A 22,726-nucleotide genomic window follows, 5' to 3' on the forward strand; every position below is an offset into this window, starting at 1 on the left:
CTTGGTTACCCATCATTAGAGCACTGCTTGCTTGGAAGTCACCAAACGCCTGCATGTTGCAGATGTTCCTGGAGCTTGATGTACAGATTAAAAGAAAGTCTTTCAGTGAAAGACACTGTGCGGGGAACCGGAGAAAGCTATTAGATACATTTCAAAGCCGTACTTACCGTGTATGTGACTAGATGCTGGTGCATGACTAAAAGCCTCATTAGGTGTCTGGGGATTACCGAATGGAAATACCGCATACGATAATTGCCATTACCCCATGTGGTATTTTTGGAAATCAGACTAGGTTCGAAAAAACACCAGTTTGACAGCAAGGGAGCTTATTTTACAAAATCTGCATACAGGTTTCCCTCGCAAAAGCTTTAAATTCATTGGCACCCACGTTTTGAGGATGTAAATGGATTGTGTACAGTAATGGCTCATAGTGCTACGTTATTTTTTTTTTTTCCAAAATTATTTTTATTGTTTTCAACATAACAAGTCATGTAGAGGGTAAGATCATTGCATGTATATCGACTTGTTAGAACATATGGCTAGGAGAACATTACTTTGCATATTTTAGTCTTAGCTAGTCTTACGTTCTCCTCCATAATGAGGACAAAAGAAATCATAACAGAAACAACTACTACAGGGTGAGGGGGGTAAGAAAGGGGGGGCAAGGGACAAGGAGCACTTTTCGCAGGGAGCTGTTTTTGCTCAAGAACAGGTTACTGTCTATTTTGCCAAGGAGATTATTTCAAGGGTTCGATGTGGGGCTTCGCTAGGTTACACCAGGGTGCTTTCGTGTCGGGTCTTCCAAGTCCGGGGAACTCGATTGATTGTTCGTGGTACTTCGGAGGACTGGAGGAGCTCAGTTGCCTGTCTGGCTTGGGGTTGGGCTTTCTTTTTCAGTCTTGAGTTTCCATCCAGCGTAAGTTGGGTGGCTGCCTTGCCACCCCAGGGAATTGCTGTCCGTAGTCCAGAAAGGGCGCCCATGTGCGTTCGAATTTGGGTTTATTGCCTGACCTGATGGCTGTGACTTTCTCCGCTGCGGCGATTTCCCAGCACTTAGACCACCACATCTGCGTGGATGGACCCTCCGGGTTTTTCCAGAGTCTGGCGATTGAGATCTTGGCGGCTGTTAGGAGATGGGAGCATAGGTCCGCCAGGTTGCCGGTTAGCGGGAATTGGCCATCTCCCGTCGACCCCAGTAGCACAATCCCTGGGTCCCAGGGGATGTTGAGTCCCGTGATTGTTTTAATTTGTTCCAGGATGTTTTCCCAAAATAGGGTGGCTTTGGGGCATGACCACAGGAGGTGAAATAGGGTTCCGCGGTCCGGGCATCCCCTCCAGCATTGCGCTGGGATAGCCGGGTTGCATTTGTTGAGGAATGACGGGGTTCTATACCATCTGTAGCAAACTTTAAACGCACTTTCTTTGTTCGTCACACATTTCGAGCTTTTCAGAGCGCGGGACCAGATGTGTTGCCATTCCTCCAGCTCAATTGGTCTCCCTATGTCCTCTTCCCATTTCACCATATATGGCTCTTTTTTTTCCGGGTCTGTTCTGTCTAGAGTTTTGTACAGGGCTGATATTTTCCCCTTAGGGGGGGTTGTCAAGAGGAAGTTTTCCAATGCTGTGAGCTCCCTGCTGCCTAGTTTCCTGACCTGAGGGTGCGACAGCCAGTGCCTCAGTTGGGAGTAGCGGAACCTTTCTGTTTCCTGGATCTTGAACTTTGTTTTGCACTCTTCGAAGTTCAGGGGGAGGCCGTTTTCGAAGAAATCCGAGATAGTTTCTAAGCCGCCGGCTCGCCATTCCGTGAACTGGTTTGGTGTGATTCCGGGGGAGAAGTCGGGGTTGTTCCAGATTGGCGTGAGTGGACCCATTGTGCTCCTGCATTTCCACCGGCGTGCAGCCGCCCTCCAGCTGGCGACTGTGTTTCTTGTTGCTGATAGGGGGCCCAGATCCCTGGCCCCCTTGGGCTCCCTGGAGTGGGGCAAGGATTCCAGTGGGGACTGACACCAATCTTCCTCCAGAGTCAACCATCGGGGTCGGTTGGTTGGCAATTTCCAGGCAAAGGCTGGGGCTAGTTGGGCTGCCAGGCAGTACCTTGACACGTCTGGGACCCCTAGGCCGCCCAGGGCGGTGCTTCGGAGCATTATGCGCTTTGGGATGCGGGATTTCTTTCCTTCCCAGACTAGGTTCAGCACCTCTCTTTGCAGTTTCTGCAGGGCCTTTTCCGGGATCGACACCGGCAGGGCTTGGGCGTGATATAGCAGCCGTGGCGTGAGATTCATTTTTATCGCCGTCGTTCGGCCAAACCAGGAGATTTCCTGTTTTTTCCAGCGGTTGATGTCCTTTCTTAGGTCTCTGAAGAGTGTCGGGAAGTTGGTCTTGTACAGCCTCTTAGTTTTATTGGTTATCTGCACCCCCAGGTAGTTGAAGCTGCTTCCGGCCCAAGTAATTTGGAGCCCCTCTTCGAGATGAGCCTTGGTCTTTCTTGGGATGTTTATGCCCAGTGCGGTGGATTTGGAGATGTTTATTGTGAATCCCGATGCTGCTCGGAATTCTTCGAGCGTTTGCCATAGGGCTCTTATTGACTCTTCCGGGCTGGTGAGTGTGAGGAGCACATCGTCCGCGTAAAGCGCGATTTTGTAGGATTCTTTCTTGTGCGTTAGGCCTGATATTGATGCATTTTGGCGGACCCTTTCGGCGAATGGTTCCATGGATAGGGCAAATATAAGTGGGGAAAGAGGACATCCCTGTCTTGTGCCTCTGGTTATGTTTATTCTGCTGGATTTAGTCCCGTTGAGGCGAAGATTTGTAGAGGGTTTTTGGTAGATGGCCAGAACCCATTTTGCGAAGTTTGGGCCAAAGCCGAAGTGCTCTAGTGTGTTCCTAATATAGCCCCAGTCGAGCATGTCGAAAGCTTTATGCGCGTCTAAGGAGAGGACTGCCAGTTTTGTGCCCAGTCTGTTCGCTGATTCGATGATGTTGATGGTTCTGCGAATGTTGTCTTGGGTGCCCCGACCTAGGATAAATCCAGTCTGGTCCGGGTGAATGAGCTCCGGGAGGAAGGGGGATAGCCTATTTGCTAAGATTTTTGCAAATATTTTCGCGTCGTTGTTTAGGAGCGAAATAGGCCTGTACGATGAGCATTGTGTTTGGTCTTTTCCTGGTTTAGGGATCAGCACTGTTATTGACTCGTTCATGGAGGGGGACGTAAGGCCGGTGGACAGGAATGAGTTGAATAGATTTGCCAGCTGTGGGGCGAGCAGGTGAGCGAATTTTTTGTAGAATTTTGCTGAAAACCCATCCGGGCCAGGTGTTGTGTTTTTTAGGTGGCGGATCGTCTCGCTGACTTCCTCCTCTGAAATAGGGCTCTCTAAGTTCACTAGGGATGGGGGTGGCTGTTTCTTTGGTACTGGGGTCAAGAATTGGGTGATGGCTGAGATAGTCGTCGGGGGCCCTGCCATGATTTCCTCGTGGTGTTGCACCATTAACCCGAGTTTTTCGGAGTCCCGGTGGAATAGGGTGCCGTTCCTGTCTTGCAGGGATTGGATGTGGTTCCTGGTCTGAAGCTTTTTCAGTTTGTATGCTAAGAGTCTGTTCGCTTTGTTACTGTTCAGGTAATAGTATTGTTTGGTATAGGTTAATGCTTTAGCGGCTCGGTCCGCCAGGTGGATCTCGAGCTCTCTTTTAGTTTTTTTGAGTTCTTGGTGCGTTGTTTTCTTGTAACTGGCTTTGAGTTTGCCTTCCAGGGCTGTGAGTTTTTGCTCGAGTTTTTGTTGCTTGAGTAGGTTTTGGCGCTTGAGTCTGGCTGTTAGGTCCATGGCGACCCCTCGGATCACTGGTTTCATGGCATCCCACACCATGGCTGTTGAGGAGTCGGGGGTTGTGTTCTCAGAGAAATAATTCCGAATTGCCTCAGCGAGATCCGAGCCAGCCGATATATCTGTCAAGATGTAATCTTGCAGTTTCCATTGCCTCTGGGCAGGTTCCGGGGCCCCGTGGATAGACACCACCATCGTGACTGGAGCATGGTCCGATATTGCGATCGGTCCGATCTGAATCCTCTCCACGCAGGGGGCCAGGTTATTTGTGGCGAGCAAGAGGTCGATGCGTGAATAGCCTTTGTGCACGTGCGAAAAGAAGGTGTAGTCCCTATCCCCTTGGTTGTGGAATCTCCATATGTCTATTGTTTCGGTTTCCCGCAGGAATTTCGCCAAGGCAAGGGATCTGCTGAAGTCCTCCCTTGAGGCTGGAAGCGTCTTATCCATTGTTGGATCCGGGGGGAGGTTGAGGTCCCCTCCGATTATTAGGCATCCTTCTGCGAAGGATGTGATGATTGGAAGGAGGCTGAGGAGGAATTGGTCTTGTTCTTTGTTTGGCGCATAAGCGGCCACCAGGGTGATCGGTAGCTCCACTAGGAGGCCTTTCAGGAGTAGGAATCTGCCCTCGGGGTCTCTTTTGATGGTGATCTGTGTTAGAGGGAGATCTCTTTTTAGTAGGATAGCTACGCCTCTCTTTTTCTGTGTGGCTGAGGCGAAGTAGCGTTTTGGGTAGCGCCAAAATCTTAGTCGGCTTTGGTCATCCGCAATGAGATGGGTTTCCTGAATGCAGACAATATCGGCTGCTAATTGGTCTAGTTTGTGTTCCACTGCTTTCCGCTTTCTGGGTGCGTTAAGCCCCTGCACATTCCAGGTTGTGATGGTTAGGGTTTTGTCTAGCGAGCCCATCTTTTGGATTTCGTGTGAGTCGGTTCAGATTGTTCCTTGAAGCTCTCTTGTTCCTTGTTCCTGCATGGCGAAATTCTCCGTTCTTTCCTCTTTATCATGTTGTCCTCCGCCCCTCGTCCCCCCCCAGCCCCCCACCCCCCACCCATCAAACCATAACAAGGTTTCCGGGCCAGCCTTCAACCAACGGGGCATACGGCCGGACCGGTATATGAATTCGGTATGGAGGCAAACTTTGCCTCTTCCTTTAGCCAGTAAACATTCAGGATAAGTTTAACTGATTTGAGTACTGTAGGTATCTCGAGGAGGCTCGGCTCCACCGTCAGAGGGGCAGAAAGCTCGGCCAGGGGGGAGCTTGTGTTTTCCGTGTTCTAGACTGCCCCTTTAGCGGTCATTGTCCCTTTTGAGTTTGCCCGCAGGACCACGGGGTCTACGACGGCCAGGTACCTTTGACCAGGCTCTGGTGGCTTCCCCACGGGTACCTCTGGGGACCTCGGCCGCATTAGGGGGGGGCCCCTCTTCGCTTTCCGGGTTCATAAACCTCTCCGCCTCTTTGGGGGAAGGGATAGACCAAGATCTGCCTTCCCAAGTGAAGAGTAAAGAGGTGGGAAAGCCCCAGCGGTATGTTGTTTTCCGTTCGCGCAGCCACTCGGTTAGTGGCTTAAGAGCCTTCCTTTTCGTGAGGGTGGTCGTCGCTAGGTCCTGGTATAGGGATATTTCGGCGTCTCGAAAGAGAATTCGGGCAGAACTTCTGGCTTCTCGCATGATTTCCTCCTTTACTCTATAGAAGTGGATTCTTGCTAAGACATCAGGCGCCAGATTTGCGTTTTGTCTAGCTCTGACTCTGTGGACCCTATCCAGTTCCAGGGGGGCTCCGTCTGGGAGCGTTGTGATGAAGCGAAATAAGTCGTTGACATAAGAGTTGAGCTCCTCGTCGGAGACCGAACTCGGGATTCCCCTCAGGCGGATATTGTTACGTCTAGACCTGTTTTCAGCCTCTTCTTGTTTGTTCTCAAGGGATTCGCATCTAGCCTCGAGTGCGGAGAGTCTATCGGCCCCCTCCCCGATCTCAAAGTTCTGTTCGCACAGGGTGGTTTCTATTTCTGTTGTTCTGGTTTCGATCTCGCCCACTCTCCCATCCAGGGACGCAATTCTGTCTTTCAGTTCCTCTGTCCCTTTCTGGTATTCCTTGGTTATGGCAGAGAGGAGCTCCTGTAGGTCAGCTTTGGTCACCGCTTGGGCTGTGGACCCCCCGTTGGGTTCTTGGGCGGTTCCCCCCATGTCGCTGCGGTCTCCTTTCTTGTTCTTTTCACCCATGTTAGTGGACAGCAATGTCGCAATGTCTGTTTGTTTGGTCACTTTTGGGTTTCTGGACATTGTTTCTTGTGGGATGCACCGGGGCCCGATCCACTCGGGGGCAGAGTGACTGTTATGGAGCACCTGGGTCTCTCTCCGGGCCCCTCCCACGCCCCCTCTACAGGCCAGCCAGATCGAGTCTCGGGGCCAAACCCCTGAGGGGCCGCGTCTAGGTGGCCAGTTCGGTCATCCCTGGGGTGCTAGGGCAGGCCGGAGGGGCGAGGAGAGCCCCGCAGTTGCGGCAGGTGCCGCCTTACCTTCCCTCTAGGAACGTTCCTCAGGCTCCACACCCCCGGGAGGACGGCGGCTGAGCCTTTCAGTCTCTTCTCAACAGTTCAGGGCTGCAGGGGTCTTCCCGCCTCGAACCCGCCAGGCCGCCGAATGGGGGGGGGCCACCTTCTTTTCCCTTGTGCCTGATGGGGTTGGCTGGGCTCTCCGCCCGCCGCGCCGCTCCGCGCAGGTCCGGGGCGGAAGGAGTGCAGGCAAGCCTCCGGAGGGAGGCCGGAGGAAGGCCGGCGGAAAGCCGGGACCCGCGTCTCTGGGGGGGGGGGAGTCGCAGAGTTCGTCCGGGGAAGTTGCAGGGAGAAATCGGCCCCCCGGCCGCCCGCTGCACCCCCGGGGCCCCCAACAACGGCCAACAGCAGCGGGGGCGGCGGGTGGCGGGAGATTCTGGTCCGCCGCGGGACTCTCGGGACCCTCGGGCCGGGGAGGGGGAAGGACTCCAACTTATTTCCGCGTTCGGCGGAGTATCGAGCGGGCCCCTCGCCCGAATCCGCTCCCCCCGGCAGCTCCCCGAGGGGCGGGTGGCCGCGGGTGTCGCGGGGCTCAGCAGGGCCTGTACCCCCGTTCTCGGGAACTCCGGCGGAGGGGAGATTCCACCCCGATGATCCTCGGGCCGGGTTCGGCTCACGTCTCCGCTATCGGGGGGGTGCAGGCAGTGCCCCCTGTCAGGCTCCTCCGGGAGGGTCCACGATTGTGTGCTTCGGAGGGGGAGGCTTCCTTAGTTCCAACTCCTCTCGTTCTTCGGAGGTGCTTCGTTATGTCGGGCCGCTGTCCGCCATCTTGGCTCGCCGCACACCTCGGAGTCTCCTACCGGGAGAGGATGGGCTCGACACAATCCAATCCCCACTTTGAACTGCTGAAATTAAGGCACGAGCAGCCCGAGCCTCCGGGCTTTGCAGGGAACGCTTTCCTTCGCCTAGTCTAGCTGTTTACTGGGGCATTTTAGGTAATATTCGGTCGCGGCCGGGAGCTCTCACCGGACTCGACCGTTCACCATGGCGCCAAGCCACGCCCCCTAGTGCTACGTTATTAAATAATGTAACACTATAAATCCACAAAAGGTTCACCCCTGACCCTTTTGTGGATTGCACGGCAAAGTGGGTGAGTGAGGGAGGTCATGCCCCTTGTCTTGTCGCCGTGTATGTGCCCATAAAGGTGGCCTCATTACGAGTTGGGCAGTGTGGGTTAAATGCAGCGATATTACCATATATCGCCACATTATCGCACCACCCAACTATGAGGTGGGTGGAAAATTGGAATATTCCCCTCCAGGTATGAGCTGGGGGTAACTTCAGAGACTTTTTGCCCATTTTCGGTGGAATTACAGCAGAGGAATTACCGCTCCAGTAATTCAGCTGAAAATGCCCCATTGAGTTCTATGGACTAAAAAAGAAATAGGGACTTGCACCCTCACTGCCATTTGTAATCCAGCGGTAATACTGCCAGACCAATTGGCGGTAACTGTCATACAGTTTGGTGGTATCTGGGTGGATTTGCCACCCAGATACCACCAAACACGTAATGGGGCCCGATTCCTGTAGTAAAGGGAAACGTTTGCCCTTCGCTACAGGTAACAGGTGTTTACAAACTTCTCTGGACATTTGTACCTCTTGGGTGGAGGTAAAAATCAAAGGTGTTTCATGCATTTTTGTGTGCATTATGTTGGACCTAAGTTATGACGTTGTTGGTATTTGAAAACTCAAATACAGTTACTGCGTGCAGTAAACCTGTGACAAAGGGAGAGTGCACAAGAGTCAGGCCCTTCACTTATAATATCTCATCCTGTCCTGCTTTTTTTGTGCAGGAAATTTGCTCAACACAAAAGCAGGCCCATTGGAAGAGTTTTAGTTTTGAAACTCTGAATTTGGCAGAATTGTAAAACCTCTGTATTTCCAAAATGATGTTTTACCAAAACCGCCAAACTTGCGACGCAGATTTTAAACTCGTAAAAAAGCATTATTTATTGCATGCATCATTTCTAGGGATGCCGCGTGTAGTTAATATCCCACACATCATAATTTGTCATACTGTAAAAATTGGCAATATTTGGAAATTCCAACTGTTTTACTATTACCATAAAAGTCGTAAAGGGGCCCTCCATAGCACTGCAAGTAATATTTTCACACCACTGCCTTAACCCCTTGGCGTGTGGCTGTTTGTGGGGAAAAGTTGGTGTCCGCTGCTGCCACCGTGCTGGTGGTGCTCTGTGTATTATCGACTTAGCGTAGCACCAGTGCTGGATGCGGCCCACGCTTCTTCATGCGGTTACAGTTTACAATTCTTGCTACTAAAACAACGGTAATGTTCATGGCCCCTAAACAAACCACTAGAACAAAAATGATGAGGATGATGGTTGAAAACATTGTCTTAGAAAGGGTCCTGGAGTATCGATATCTGAGTAGCCTGGTGAATGTATCAGGGTCAGAGATCCCTCATAGGAATGATTTAAAATTAAAAATTACTACAACAGCGTCCCACAGGTTGCTACTCCAGAAAAAGTTTGGTCGCTTCTCTTACGTGCCACTATTGACCTTTTAAAAACAAAAATTGGTCTCAATTGTGACGTATGGAATGGAAGGAAATTTATTTTGTGTACAGGGATTTGGAATAGATTGGAGGGGCAATTTTGGAGGAGGACACTGGAATTGCTGAGAGTTACCCCGATACAGATTATACGCCACAGGTTGGGATTAGCTTCTTTACTGGTGGCAGTCAAATTAAAGTTCTTGTCATTTTTTAGAAAGATCATTATGGCAGGGTGATTCCATGCTTCCGATTGTACGACATGTGTTAAAGGATCAGGAGGGGGGACTGAGAACGGTCTAGAAATAAAACTGCCTAAATTGGTTAAACAATGCAGGAATTTCATTGGAAATGTTGATAAGAAGACCCATGATGGTTAAACAGAAATTATACAGAGCAGCCTGGTGTGTGACGGTTTGAGAATGCTCTATATACAAGTCCTTCCGGAACTATATTAGTGTCCATGAAATTAGAACCTTGAATGTTCTGCCAACATATCTAAATTGCTTCCCTTCAACAAGAATTAGGAAGGGATTCTTAAAAATGAGGATGAACCAATGGCTAACAAAAGAAGTGCTGGGTAGTAGAACCAAAGGTGTTAAAGAACTGAGGCTATGTAGATTTTGTAACAGACAGGTAGAAACATTAAGACACTTACTCATTGACTCCGTATAGTTAACAAAAATAAGGCAAGGATTATTAGGTAATTATTATGAACATTTTAAACATGCGCCTGAAGAGAAAGTATGGGGGAGGAATTTTAGGGGTGAGACTACCCCATTGATTATAGAAACAATCCGATTTTTAAAATACATTGGTATTTCATGAATTCGTAGATAGGTTACTAAAGGTAAATAATAATATGGTTTATGTTATAAATGAGTATTAATGAAGTGTTGGGTATAATCTGAATATTGTAAAAACGAGTATAATGTTAGATTGTTATTCCTCCTTCTGTTAATTACTCTTTTTAATGCATTTTAATGTATGTGTACCGTAATGGATTTGTTAAAGGTTAAATATTTAACCATAGAACAATAAAAATTAAAAATTAAATTATCATTTTTTAATTGATCTTTTAATAATTATGCCAGAAACCAGTCTCTAAGCACAGGACATGGATTCAAACCTCTGTTGCTCTGCGTTGTCTTGCTTCCACGATAAGCATGGTAACCCTGAACTATCCTCCTGGCCTATGTGAGATGCTGATCCCTACATTTGGTCTCCCACTCGGTGGCTGTGCTAAATATGCTAATCTACATGTGTCAGTGCAATCCCTTACCTTGCATTAAGTTAATTATCCTGGCACTGAACATGCCACCACTCCATGTGCCTGATTCATGGAATTTTGTGGATGCTTAAAGGTGACTTTGCACACTTTTCAGTGCGTAAAACTCCTTTTCCCATTTCATTGATCAGACTTTGCATGTATTTCCTGGGACTTTGTGTGGGTCCATCAAGTCTTTGCGTGCAGTCGAGCACTTTGCGTGACACTCCACGCAAAGTGTGGAATAGCCCTACACAAAGAAATAAATAGGGGCTGAACATGCATATTCCCCATTCTGCTGGCAAAATGAGGAATAATGTGGGTGTGTTGAGCGATGGGCCACGCAGTGAAATTGCATACCCAGTCAAGCACAAACCTAATAGAATTCATGGAACCCAATGCACAACCTCACATCATGTACTCACTGCCACATGATAGGAGGAGCAGAGCACTGCAAACAAGATCCAATGCGCAAAGGTAAGATTTACTTATACATTTAGGGTTGACGGCATGTAGTTGAGGTGTCGCTTGGAGTTAGGGGTGATCATATGCAGATTAGCGGGGTGCAGCCTTGAATTTTATTTATTGTGCATTTGTAAGGCAGTTATACAACAAGTAAATTGTGTTCCAAAGCCCCCACAGGGCAGCAGGGAGGGAACGTAGGAAAGAAAGGCAAATACAATAATTAAAGAGAGAGGCGGTCTTACTAGGCCTTGTGAGCATTCAGAATGTGCAAGTGCAGAGGAGAGAGAGAAGGGATCAGGGAGGGGGGTAAGTGCTGGGAGTGCCAGGGATGGAAGTGCTAGGGAGTAAGTTGCGAACAGCTGTTAAGTGCATGGCAGAGATCACTTGGTGAAAGTAGTCAACTGACAAAAAACAATAAGTGCAGGCCTCTGGGATAGCACAGGCCAGTGGGAGCCCAACGGCAAGTGCTGGAAGAGGGTGTGGGCTGAAGGCTGTTGGGGGTGCAGGACCCAGAAGGATACAGAAGGGCCCTGGTCACCAGTTTCAGCAACTGTGAGGTTTTAGCAAGGGCAGGAGAGGGGGAAGGAGGATGTGAAAAGGAAAGTCTTGATGAGCTATCAGAATTTGAGGCGATCCGGCTCAAGACGGAGAGGTAAGGGCGGCTGTTCCAAAGGAGGGAGCCAGCCAAGGAGAGAGATCTGCTACCCACTCGCTGTTTAGAGATGCACTTGACATGCAGCAAGTTGGCACGGAGGAACGTAACGATCTGGAGGGAGAACATTTAGTGAGAGCCAGTGCAGATAACATGGTCCCTGGCCCCAGACAGCCTTATGGATGATGCAGAGGGATTTTAATTTGATCCGTTCAGCAACCGTGAGCCAGTGATGAGATTTAAGGGCTGGAGAGATGTGGTCCCTGGGCTTGAGGCCAAGGATAAGTCTTGCAGCCCTATTCTGGATGAGCTGGAGGGGACGTGGAGAGGAAGAGGGAAGATTAAGGAAGTGGCTGTTGCAGTATTTTTATTTTATTTATTTATTGCATTTGTTACACGCCCAAACCCAAGGGTATCACAGTGTTGGTTACTTAGAAAAACGTAGCTAGTTAAAATCTTAGGGTTCTGGTTACATACATACATTCAGTTTCAGATATTACTACTGGTTGCAGTAGTCCATCCTACAGAGTACCAGAGCCCTGGAGATATTGAGCTTCTGGGGGAAAGTGAGGAAAGGAAGGATTCCTTTGAAGAGGTGGAGTTTAAAGCGGGCCTTCTTGGCAAGGTCCTGCATGTGGGGAGGAAGGAAAGAGAGGAGTCGAAGATGACTCCAAGGTTTCTGGCTTCAGATGAAGGAGAAGGGGGAGAGTCCATAGAGGATGGCCAGAGTGAAGAGAAGAAGGAGGGAACAAGAGTCCCAATGGGTAAGATCTCAGTGTTGCTGGCATAGAAGCAGAGATCATTGGAGGCAGACCAGGACTGGATGGAAGATAGGCAGTCAGGAATGATGGAGGAAGTAAAGAAAGGATCAGAGGGTAGTTAGAAGAAGAGTTGTGTGTCATCTGTGTAACACTGAAATTAAGGGGAGAAAGTGGAGATTAGGTTTCCAAGTAGAGCAAGATAGATGTTAAAGAGCCAGGGAGAAATGTTAGAGCCCTGGGGAACTCTACAGGTGGACATAGAGTTGGGAGAGGAGAAAGCGCCCAGAATAACCTGTGGAGGATTGTCATTGAGGAAGGAGGTGAGCCAGCCCAGTGCCCGCACCAAGATACCAAGGGTATCATGGAGCCATTTTATGAGGATGGAGTGGTTGACCGTATCAAATGCAGAGAAGAGATCAAGTAGAATGAGAACGGCTGGAGAGTTGGAGTCAAGATCTGCAAGCAGTTCTTCACGGGTGTACAGGAGAGCAGTTTCCGTGCCTCTGGATGCTCAAAAACTGGTGGTCATGTAGGCAATTGACAAGCTCTGCATGCTGGGTCAGTTGTTGGAAGACCAACTTCTCCAAGAGTTTCCCAAGGAAGGGAGTGATAAAGATGGGGCAGTGGTTCGCAAGCAGTTTACTGACCGCAAAATGGTATGCAGTTTATCAGGGTGCAGTTTTGGGTTACAGGGGTTACAGGCGTTCGTACGCAGTCTCGATGGGGTGCTGCTGCAGTTTTGGGTTACAGGGGTGACAGGCGTTTGTACGAAGCTTCAATGGGATGCTGCTGTGGGTGCAGGGGGATGGCCTGCAGTATTGCCGGGTGTGGCGCTGCCCCTTGTCGGGACGCACACGCGGCGGCATGACGTTGCACACCGCCACGTGCAGTATAAATAAAGGGGGCATTCCCGGACGCATCAGAGCGACCTGGAAGCCCGAACAGTAAGGACGTGTGTCGTGTGGTACTTAAGTGTTCTGGGGCTTAAGAGCATCGCATGGGGGTTGGGACAAACCCCCAACAGTGGCGACGAGTGGGGGATGATGCCTGGGCCTGGCAGTGACGAAATTTGCATTTTTTTTCCCTGGAACGGAATCGAACAGCATTTTGTTTCGTGCCGTAGGCTGTGCATCGCACACGCGGCTGGCGGCCATTTTGTACATGAGGCCGTGGAACTTCACTGAGCTCCGGTTTGGGCGGTGAGTGGCATCCAGACCTAATTTTCAGACACACTGCTAGCAGGCAGGTATACCTGCATGCCTATGCCCGATTTTTGATTTTTTCTCAAATCTTGGGTCTCCTACGTCGAGTGTAAACAAGGAGAGGGGCTACAATGGCTGGGCCTGCATAGCCCAGATCTCTTTTCTTGGCTCAATTTTTGGAACTTTTGTACCCACGAGGTGCTGCTGCAGCTGGGGTTCTGGGGTTCTGGTTACTTCTTCATCCCCTTCATCATCAGGCTGGAGAGTTCATTTTCTTCATCCCCTTCATCATCAGTGAAGACTGCTGCAGCGGTGGATCCTCCATTTTCTTCTTCTTCTGGTTCTTCATGTCCTGTTGCTGTGTGTGCACATGAGGCAGTCTGGAGAGAGAGACATTGATCCATCATCATCTTCCCCCAGGTTGGACTTTTCATTTGCCTGGGTGGGGCATCAGAACTGTGCAGTGGTGGTGGGTGATTGAGTTGCGGCCCCCAAGGTCCAAGGTGGGGGTGCCTGTGCGCTCTAACCCATGAGTGGGGCTGGAGATCAAGACGGTGGGCTCCCAGCAGTCCAACAGCTTCCCCAGGATGGCACACAAGCAGCAGCTCAACAACAGGTCCCTCTAGCTCCAGCAGGGGGTCAGGCTCCGGTGCATCCAGTGCCACCACAGGTGGCTGCTCCACAGCAACTCCCTCAAGCCCAAGTTGGTGGTCAAGCTCTTTTGCCTCAGGCGCCGCCGGTGGTTCAGCCGATTGCTCAGCAAGGACTTCCTATCATGGCCCATGCACGAGCCCATGCGGCCCTGCAGCCCATCCCTGAGTTCGATGTATCGGGCCCACCATCCAGCATTGGGCCCTGATGGAAGAGGTGGGTTGACCGCCTTGATATGTACTTTAGGGCCGCACAGGTGACGGATGATGACAGCAGGGTGGCAACTATGCTGTATTCGGCGGGGCCTTCGGTCCAGGAGATTTTTGAGTCGCTTCCACCAGGAGATGGCTCCTATGATGTGGCAAAGACTGCCCTCCAGGCTCACTTTCTGCCTCTTGCCAACTCGGACTATGAAAGATTTGTAATGCTGTCGGCCAAACAGAAGGAAGATGAAACGCTGGACACTTTTTATGGACGCCTGCGTCGCCTCTCGCTAGCATGTGCGTGGGGAGAGGCAGAAGACATGATACGAACTATGCTGATCCAGGCGTGCACCTCTGGCAAACTCAGAAGGCAAGTCCTGAGAGAGCCAGGAATCACCCTGCGCCGCATCCTCGAGCTGGGCTGGTGCCATGAGGTGGCGGAGGCTCGGGCAGCCAGGATGGATGCGGGGTGCCGCTCCGCCAAGTCTGAGGAGGTGTGTGCCATGTGGCGAGGTGGTGGAGGATTGAGAAGACCTGGGGCAGGACCGCGTGATAGAGCAGGAAGAGCAGGTGAATCTTGCCAGAAGTGTGGATACGACCTTCCTCACCCGATTGAGTGTCCGGCGGTGGGAAGGACATGTGGTAGGTGCAGACTGCCTGACCATTTCTCGAGGGTGTGCAAGGCAGCCCTGCCCGTGATGGTGCCGTGAGGCCCGGCTCGGTCCAGGTTCCAGCGCCAAAACCGCCCGCCAAATGTGGCCCAGGTGGACCAAGGCGAGGAAGATGCCCAGGTGGAGGAGGCAGATGAGGAAGAGGAAGATAACATTTTCTTTGTCTCCAGTGTGGGAATCCTGAGGGGGAAGAACAGGAGACAACCAAGGTGTGTGGTGGAGGTCAATCACTCGCCAGTCCCGGTCCTGGTAGACACTGGAGCATCGGTCAATGTGATGGCCCGGGGGCATTATGATGCTATGGACTTGCCCCCAAGCTACTTCCACCGAAAGTTTGCATATTTGCGTTTGGGGGACTGGACCCGATCCCACTGGATGGCGCATTTGTGGCGAAAGTGGAGCATGAGGGGTCGCAGATCAAGGCCAGATTCTACGTAATGCCAGTAAGCACTAACACTCTGTTGAGCTGTGCCATCTCTGAGGCTCTTGGAATTGTCAGCTTCGCCTATTCGGTGTACCTCGAGGACATTAACGATCTGCTCGATAAGTATGCGCTCTCTTCAATGGAATTGGACGGATGACTGGTGACCCAGTGAGGTTGCATATTGATGATTCTGTGCAGCCCATTGCCCTGAAACACAGCAGGTTACCGTTCCACCTTCATGAGCAGGTGGACAAGGAACTGGATAACCTTGTGAACCTCAACATTATTGAGAAGGTGGAGGGCCCGACTCCCTGGGTGTCCCCGATTGTCGTGGCTAGGAAGCCCAAGCAACCTGACTCTGTCCGTATCTGTGTCGACATGAGGCTGCCCAGCAAGGCCATTAAGAGGGGGAGGCATCTTACCCCTACTATCGATGACATTATTGCGGAGGTGCAGGGGGCTTGTTTGTTTTCCAAGCTGGACCTCTGGGCGGGCTATCATCAGGTAGTCCTCCATCCTGAATCGAGGTACATCACCACATTCACCACCCACCGAGACTATACCGCTACAAAAGACTAAGCTTCGGAGTGTCCTCGGCAGCGGAAGTCTTTCAAAACATCATTCGAGGCGCCCTCGCAGATCTGGAGGGCGTGCTGAACATTAGCAATGATATCTTGGTGTTTGCGAGGACTGAGGTGGACCATCTGAGAAAACTGGCAAAGACATTCGAGAGACTGCAGTCACTGTGCCTCACCCTTCATAGGGACAAATGTGAGTTCCTGTGCCCCTCCATCGAATTCTTCGGATTAGTTTTCAAAGAGGGAGGTGTATCGCCGGACCCTAAGAAGGTCCAGGACATCAAGAAGGCGCAGCCACCTGAGCCGGTGTCCGATGTGAGGAGCTTCCTCGGCATGGTCACTTACTGTGGGCGGTTTATTCAAAACCGCGCCTCCAGGTCTGAACCCCTCCGGGCTCTAACAAAGAAAGAATCCACCTGGCACTGGGGCCCACTTGAGCTGGCTGCGTTCGAGGACATTAAGGGCGCGCTGACAGCTGAGGACACAATGGCGTTTTTTGACCTGGCATTACCATCGGAGATCATCGTGGATGCCACCCCGTTTGGCCTGGGTGCCGTGCTAACTCAAATAGATCGTGACGGGGGTGTCCGGCCAGTGGCATACGCCAGCAAAGTGCTGTCCGGGACCGAGCAAATGTATTCGCAGATTGAGCGCGAGGCACTGGCGGTTCTCTGGGGCTGCAGGCACTTCCGGCTCTATGTCCTGGGACGCCCGGTGACGGTTGTGACTGACCATAAGCCCCTGCTTCCCATTCTGGCAGGGTCATCGTCAAAGCCACCGGCGAGGATCGAGCAGTGGATGCTCGCTCTTCTGGAGTATGGAGTCACTTTGGTGTATCGGCCGGGGGCCAACAACGCAGCGGACTATCTCTCCCAGCATCCGGGAGTGCGTGGGGGGGTAGAATATGACACCTGTGCTGAGGAGGCTGATGATCACATCCGAATGGTGGTGGAGGCAGCCACGTCTAACGCAATGCCCCTGTCTGAGCTTGAGGCTGCAGCTGCCGAAGATGAGTGTTTTCAAATCCTAAAGCACTCCATGCAGCAGGGTTCCTGGAAGTCAGTGCTGGAATCCTTAGCAGGGCGGACTCAGGAGGCCAAGACAGGGCTAGAGCAGCTGTGGAAGGTCAAGGAAGAACTGTCCTTTTCGGTGTTGGGCCTGCTGCTCAGAGGTGACCGGATAGTAGTCCCTCAGTCCAAGGTGAAGGACGTGATCACCCTAGCCCACCACGGACACCAGGGTGCCGCGGAGACCAAGGCCAGGCTGCGGCTGAGGGTTTGGTTTCCTGAACTAGAGCGGAAGGTCGACTACTTTGTGGTGGCCTGTGTCCGGTGTCAAGCGGCATCTCCCTTACAGCGGGAACCTGCCATTGAGGCAAAGCCCCGAGGCACGCGACCCTGGGAAGTGGTCCATGCAGACTTTGGATCGATAACCATGGGCACCCACTTCCTGGTGATCGTCGATGAATACTCACGGTATCCGGAGGTGGAGTTCGTGGAATCTGTGGCCTTCGAACACGTGGTGGTGGCAGTGGAAAAGGTGTTCACGGCCCATGGGTTCCCCCACACACTGTGCTCGGATAACGGGTCGCCTTTCCAGAGTGAACGGTTCTCTGAGCTGATGGAGATCTGGAGGGTACAGCACCGGAAGGTATTTCCTTTGTGGCCCAGGGCGAATGGAGAAGCCGAAAGGCTAATGCGGACACTCAATAAGACCTTCAGGATCGCCCAAGGGCAGGGACAATCCCTCCAGAGAGCTCTGTATCAGTTCCTGTGGATGTACCGCACCACCCCGCATGCATCCACGGGGGTGGCTCCGGCGGAGGCTCTGTTCAGGCGCTGCCCACGGGGTCTACTGCCTGAGGTTGGGGAAAAAGAGCCGGGGGTGATTGACAACCAACAGGTCGAGGTGGACGGTGGTTGAGGATCGAGCAGGAGAACTTGTGAAGGGGTCTTCGCCCGCAGCGGCTGGAGCGAGGAGACGAAGTCCTCATCCGCAACAGACACCCCCATGGAAAGCTCTCCCTCCCCTATGAGCCGTAGCCGTTGGACGTTGTGGCCGTAAAGGGGTCTATGGTGACTGCCTCCGACGGAAGGTCTGCCGTCAACCGGAATGTCAGCTTCTTCAAGAAGCTGGGGGATCCAAGAACGGAACCACCCCTGGAGCCAGACTTAACAGAAGGGCCGGATGACGGAGGAGGTCCTCCTAGCATACTCGAGTCCCCTGTCCGGGGGACGTCTGTGGAAGGACTACCCATGCCAGAGGTGAGCGGGAGGTACCCCCAGAGGGCTGGGTGAGGGAAACCCGCTTTCCTCAGCAATTACCTGCTGGGACATTTGGCTGATCAACCGGGGATTGTTGAGTAAGGGGACCCGGGTGGTTGACAATAAAGGGGTGTCCGGGCAAGCTGTGTTGAAATGTTTGTGTTAGTAATTTTGTGTGGTTTGCAGTGTGTATTATTAAAGCATTTTGTTTGTCCTCCCGAAAAAGGAGGAGTGTGGCGCTGCCCCTTGATGGGAGGCGCACGCGGCAGTGTGACGTTGCACGCCGCCGCGTGCAGTATAAATAAAGGGGGCATTCCCAGACGCATCAGAGCGACCTGGAAGCCCGAACAGTAAGGACGTGTGTCGTGTGGTCCTTAAGTGTTCTGGGGCTTATGAGCATCGCATGGGGGTCGGGACAAACCCCCAACACCGGGGTGCTTGGTGGTGGGGATCAGGTAGGTGCAAAGGTTGGTATATGTTGCTGGTTTGGTTTGTGTGGCGGCGTGTCATTGGCGTTACAGGTGCTACTTGTGCCTTGGGTTACTTTGCTGTTATTTTTCTATGATTACGCAGAGCGTGCAAATAAACATTTGCGCATAAGTAGGCGCAAAGGTGTTTTACGCACACAATACTTTGCAGGGTCTTTGCAATTTTATCATGTATGGGGCCCCTTGTGTTCCATTACTTTTCATTGACATAAATGACGCTAAGGTGGTGCTTGAAGGGACCTGTATGACGGAGAAAGCTTAATCATGGTTCACTGCTCCAAAGAGCTTCCATCATTTGTCTTGTGCAAGAAGAGATTGTTCGCGGCACAGTGAACATCGAAGCAATTTTTGGGGCTCTTGAAAATCATATACACAATGCTATGAACATTAATATGATCATTGATGCTGAGGTGGGGCATCTACATAAACGTAGTATGGAATCATAATTAAGAATTGATTGCTCAACATGATTATTGTAGGTTTCTGCAAATCCCTAATTGTCGGTTTCTCTTGTCTTTTTTTTCACAATGTACACTTGTGATGTGTAATCTAAGTGCCAATTTTCTCTATGCAAATAACAAGCTTAAGAAAGAGAACCAAAAAATTGTCTGAGAGGGCAAAGTCCCCATTGATACATTGAAATGAGCTATTTCTTCTAATTTGGAAACCTGAAGGATATTTGTTAGACAGGCAGGCCTGACTGTTTAGTGTAAACCCATGTTTATAAGACCCAATAGAAATAGGTCACGTTAACTACAGCACCACCTCCAGGACATTCCGACGGTGAAACAGTGACTTTATCGGACCTTATATGACCAACAGTTCTGGACTACCTCTCAGAAGGTCACTGGCACCTGTTACAACAGAGGTCTTTGTGAAAGCTACCACTATTAGTGTGCAAGTACTTTGAGGGCCGGTGAGGTGACAGAGGGGGTTCGGGAAATTCAGTTGAGGCTGACAGTCCTTCGGGGTACGCCTTGCATAAGTCTGCCACACACTGATCTGACTTCCAAAGAGCCCCACTTTCCAAACCTACCAGTGCCACCAGCTTACTTTGTGTGTGTAGTTGACCATCATAGTGGTAGGTACAATAGCATTATGCTGTTGTATCCTGGGTGTGAGGTTCAGTATTGTTGCAGTTAGCAATAATCACAAAACATCAATTAGTTGGGTGTGCTGGAGTTCCCTCTTCACTAAATCCAGGTCCTGTGATCAATGGCTTACATATGTTCCATGACATTAGGAGGTGTGGGGAGACATCTGTCACACTATTTCAGAGAAGGCGCTACTGGCATCAGGTACAGCAGTATTTAGTGGACAAGTCATTATGGGCATCTAGAATGTGCACTGAATCCGCTGTGTCTGGGTTCCATGGATGCTTCTTTGAATTGGCCAGCATCTGCTCAGCTGTCTTCGTCCACAATCGCACTCTGGCCAGTTGGCCTTAGCATGTGTAGGGCACAGGAATATGGTTGCAGGAAGCAAGACTTGCATGCACAGGTTAAGCAGGAGACTCTGTGTCCCCATGGCTAGATTTACTTACGTATGTCTGCCATGTCACATGGCAAATCATTAGGCAGTCAGATAAAGCATCTTGCTAAGATTCTGCAGGAATCAATTTCCACAGACAACGCTTGATGAAGTCATCAACCTGAACCATGTTGTGCAGTGATAAATCCACTGAACCTAATTGCAGTGTTGAAATAATGACTGTTGAAAGGTAATGCAAGTCATGTGAACTAATTCAAGCATTCTAAATGGATATAAATTAAGATGTGGAAATATTTCATCTTTTTAACGTCGCACATGAGAAAAGTGTTTTATGGTCCCAATATACAGCACTTTCCCCACATATTCTAGTATAGGAGTGTGTTTCTATAACTATACCAGTCCTAGAAAATGTTGGGAAGGCTGTATAATGAGAAAACAAAAACATAATTTCTACTTTAAAAAAAGCCATGCTAAATAGGGTGAATGAAAGTAAAGAAGTGAATAGAAAGACATTTGAGAGAATGTATGAAAATGATCATACAGAATTTTGTCTGAAGCCGCATCACGAGCAAGGTTGTGCAGGTTCCTGAATGAACCATACCCACAGGAAGTCGTGCCACCTGAAAAAGAATAGTCAAATAGGAAGTGCAGGACTGAAAATTGTAACTTGGATTGGTATAGTACACACATGCATGCATAGCTGCAACAAAACACACCATGTTGCATTGTGGGCCTGATTCATGAAAAAGTGTGCATTTATCCTGCAAGAGCCGCACCCCGAGAATGATACTGCGCAAGCCTGCGCGCAGAATAAAAAATGCCAGCTCCATGTATAAATGGAATTGTTTGCGCAAAGTAACTGTATACAGAAGTTGCGACCGTAACGCCCCGACACGCCCCCATGCAAACCAAATACAGCCAAAATAGCCACCTGTGTGTGCTCCGCAGGCTCAAATAGATGCACCCTTCAGTGTGTGGGGTCCCCCGCAGAAAGGCCTGCATCTCATGGACCTTCGCAGGGTCCCCCGTAACTTTTAGCGGCACCCCAACAACATGCATACGATTCTTCGTAACTCGGGTAAAACTTGGAAAATCTGCATGCAAATCCCCGTAAACCGTTCCTGAACCCCGCTACACTGCATACACATACCCTTACGTCAGATCAGAACCACAGCTGCGTGTACGCACCCCTAAATCCGACACCTGATCTTACCCCTGCGTGTGATTCCCATGCGCAAGTGTCTGTACGCCTGCCTTTGGGTGGCGGATTGTATGAGGGCTTTGCGTGGCCATTTCCTTGCTGAGAGTTTGTGCACTTGGATCCATTAATATCCATAAATATGTACCGTTCCACGCAATAGTGGACGTGTAATGTACAGCCTGCGCGCCGTCCCGCCTAACGCCCACACTTTGTTCTTCCTCATTTTCATTTACCGCCCCCTAACCTGCTCTCTGCGCAAGCCACACCCACGCTCTGCATGGTGTCTCGTGCAAGGCACTCGGCTTCTCGCAATGACGTGCCGAGTCCGTGCGAAATCTACGCAAATTACAAAAAAGTGCTGCACATTGGAATCCATGAATCTACAAACGCGTACCTGTACAGGTAATTCCATTAATCGGATCCTGTGTCTCCAATAGCAGACAGGGAAACAAAAAGACAGGGAAACAACAATGTAGTTTCCAGTCAAGATTTCTTTCAACAAGACACTTCCTCTCTGACAGGACCTTTTTGTTGCTGCAGCATTTTATTTACCACATGAAAATATGTTAAATGCTTTTGCTTTCTTATAGAGAAACCATTTACGTTTACATGACCCCACATGCCTGCCCATGTTAAACCTGTATCAGTTCAACCAACTTTGGAATTTATGATCACTATTACAAAGTAAAACCACATTTAATTTACTAACTCAGTTACCTATTTATATTACCTAGTATTAAAGTAGAATGTTTTTCTTCACCATTAAACTTCCAAACATGTATTGACTGCCATACGTGCTAATAGCTGCTATTAGCATGTAGACCTCAAGATGAGTCATTATCACTTTGGATAATGGCCTTTCGCCAATTTATGGCCCTAGGCGAAAGTGGATGGTCCAGTGCCAACCTCATGGGTTCCAAAGCCGGCTAGTTCCCCTTTCAGTGGTGGTGCAGGCCTCCTCCTGACTCTGGAACAAAAAGGTTGCCATTCAGCCAACCCAGTCGGGCACCATCACCTTTCTGTGGTCCATCACCATGCTATGCAGCTCTCTCTACAGACTGCTTTTCATGGCTTATGTGGATCTAGGTATGTCTGTAACAGTGTTGGCGATGGCCTGGGAACAGCACAAGGTATTCACATTTCGAGAGGTCAAACAGTCTTGTTTTTGCATGCTTTTGAATGACATTGCCCTCAAGTGCCTATTGCTGCTGGCAGGCCAGTAAAGTGTCCTCTGACACCCACCCTTTCCACTGGCTTTGCTCTCAACATTATATCCCATTTTGGTTGAAATAAATGCTCTCCAAAGGCCGGGTGGCAAGGCATTGCACTTGTCTCCCTTGATGGAAACGTGACGGCTTTGTTGAAACCAGAAGCAGACGCAGCATATGTTTGGTACTTCCCGATGTGTAAGACAGGTAGGCAGGGTTACATTGCAGAGTGGGGAAAATGCAAGATAGCTTTGCTATTGTGTTGATGCATGCAGACAGGAAGCACACTGAGCTCTGTGTGGGGGAGCAGGGGGGCAC

At 50.3% G+C, this 22,726-nt stretch overlaps 1 protein-coding gene across 2 annotated transcripts in view; it reads left to right on the plus strand.

Annotated features, from left to right (window-relative positions):
• The window catches only part of TECRL (trans-2,3-enoyl-CoA reductase like), a 1,221,034-nt gene that overhangs the window by 838,239 nt on the left and 360,069 nt on the right, over positions 1–22,726 (plus strand). The gene's annotated exons all lie outside the window — the stretch shown is intronic.

Source organism: Ambystoma mexicanum, chromosome 6p, assembly GCF_040938575.1.
Source record: "Ambystoma mexicanum isolate Mex_15411 chromosome 6p, UKY_AmexF1_1, whole genome shotgun sequence".
Taxonomy (NCBI): domain Eukaryota; kingdom Metazoa; phylum Chordata; class Amphibia; order Caudata; family Ambystomatidae; genus Ambystoma; species Ambystoma mexicanum.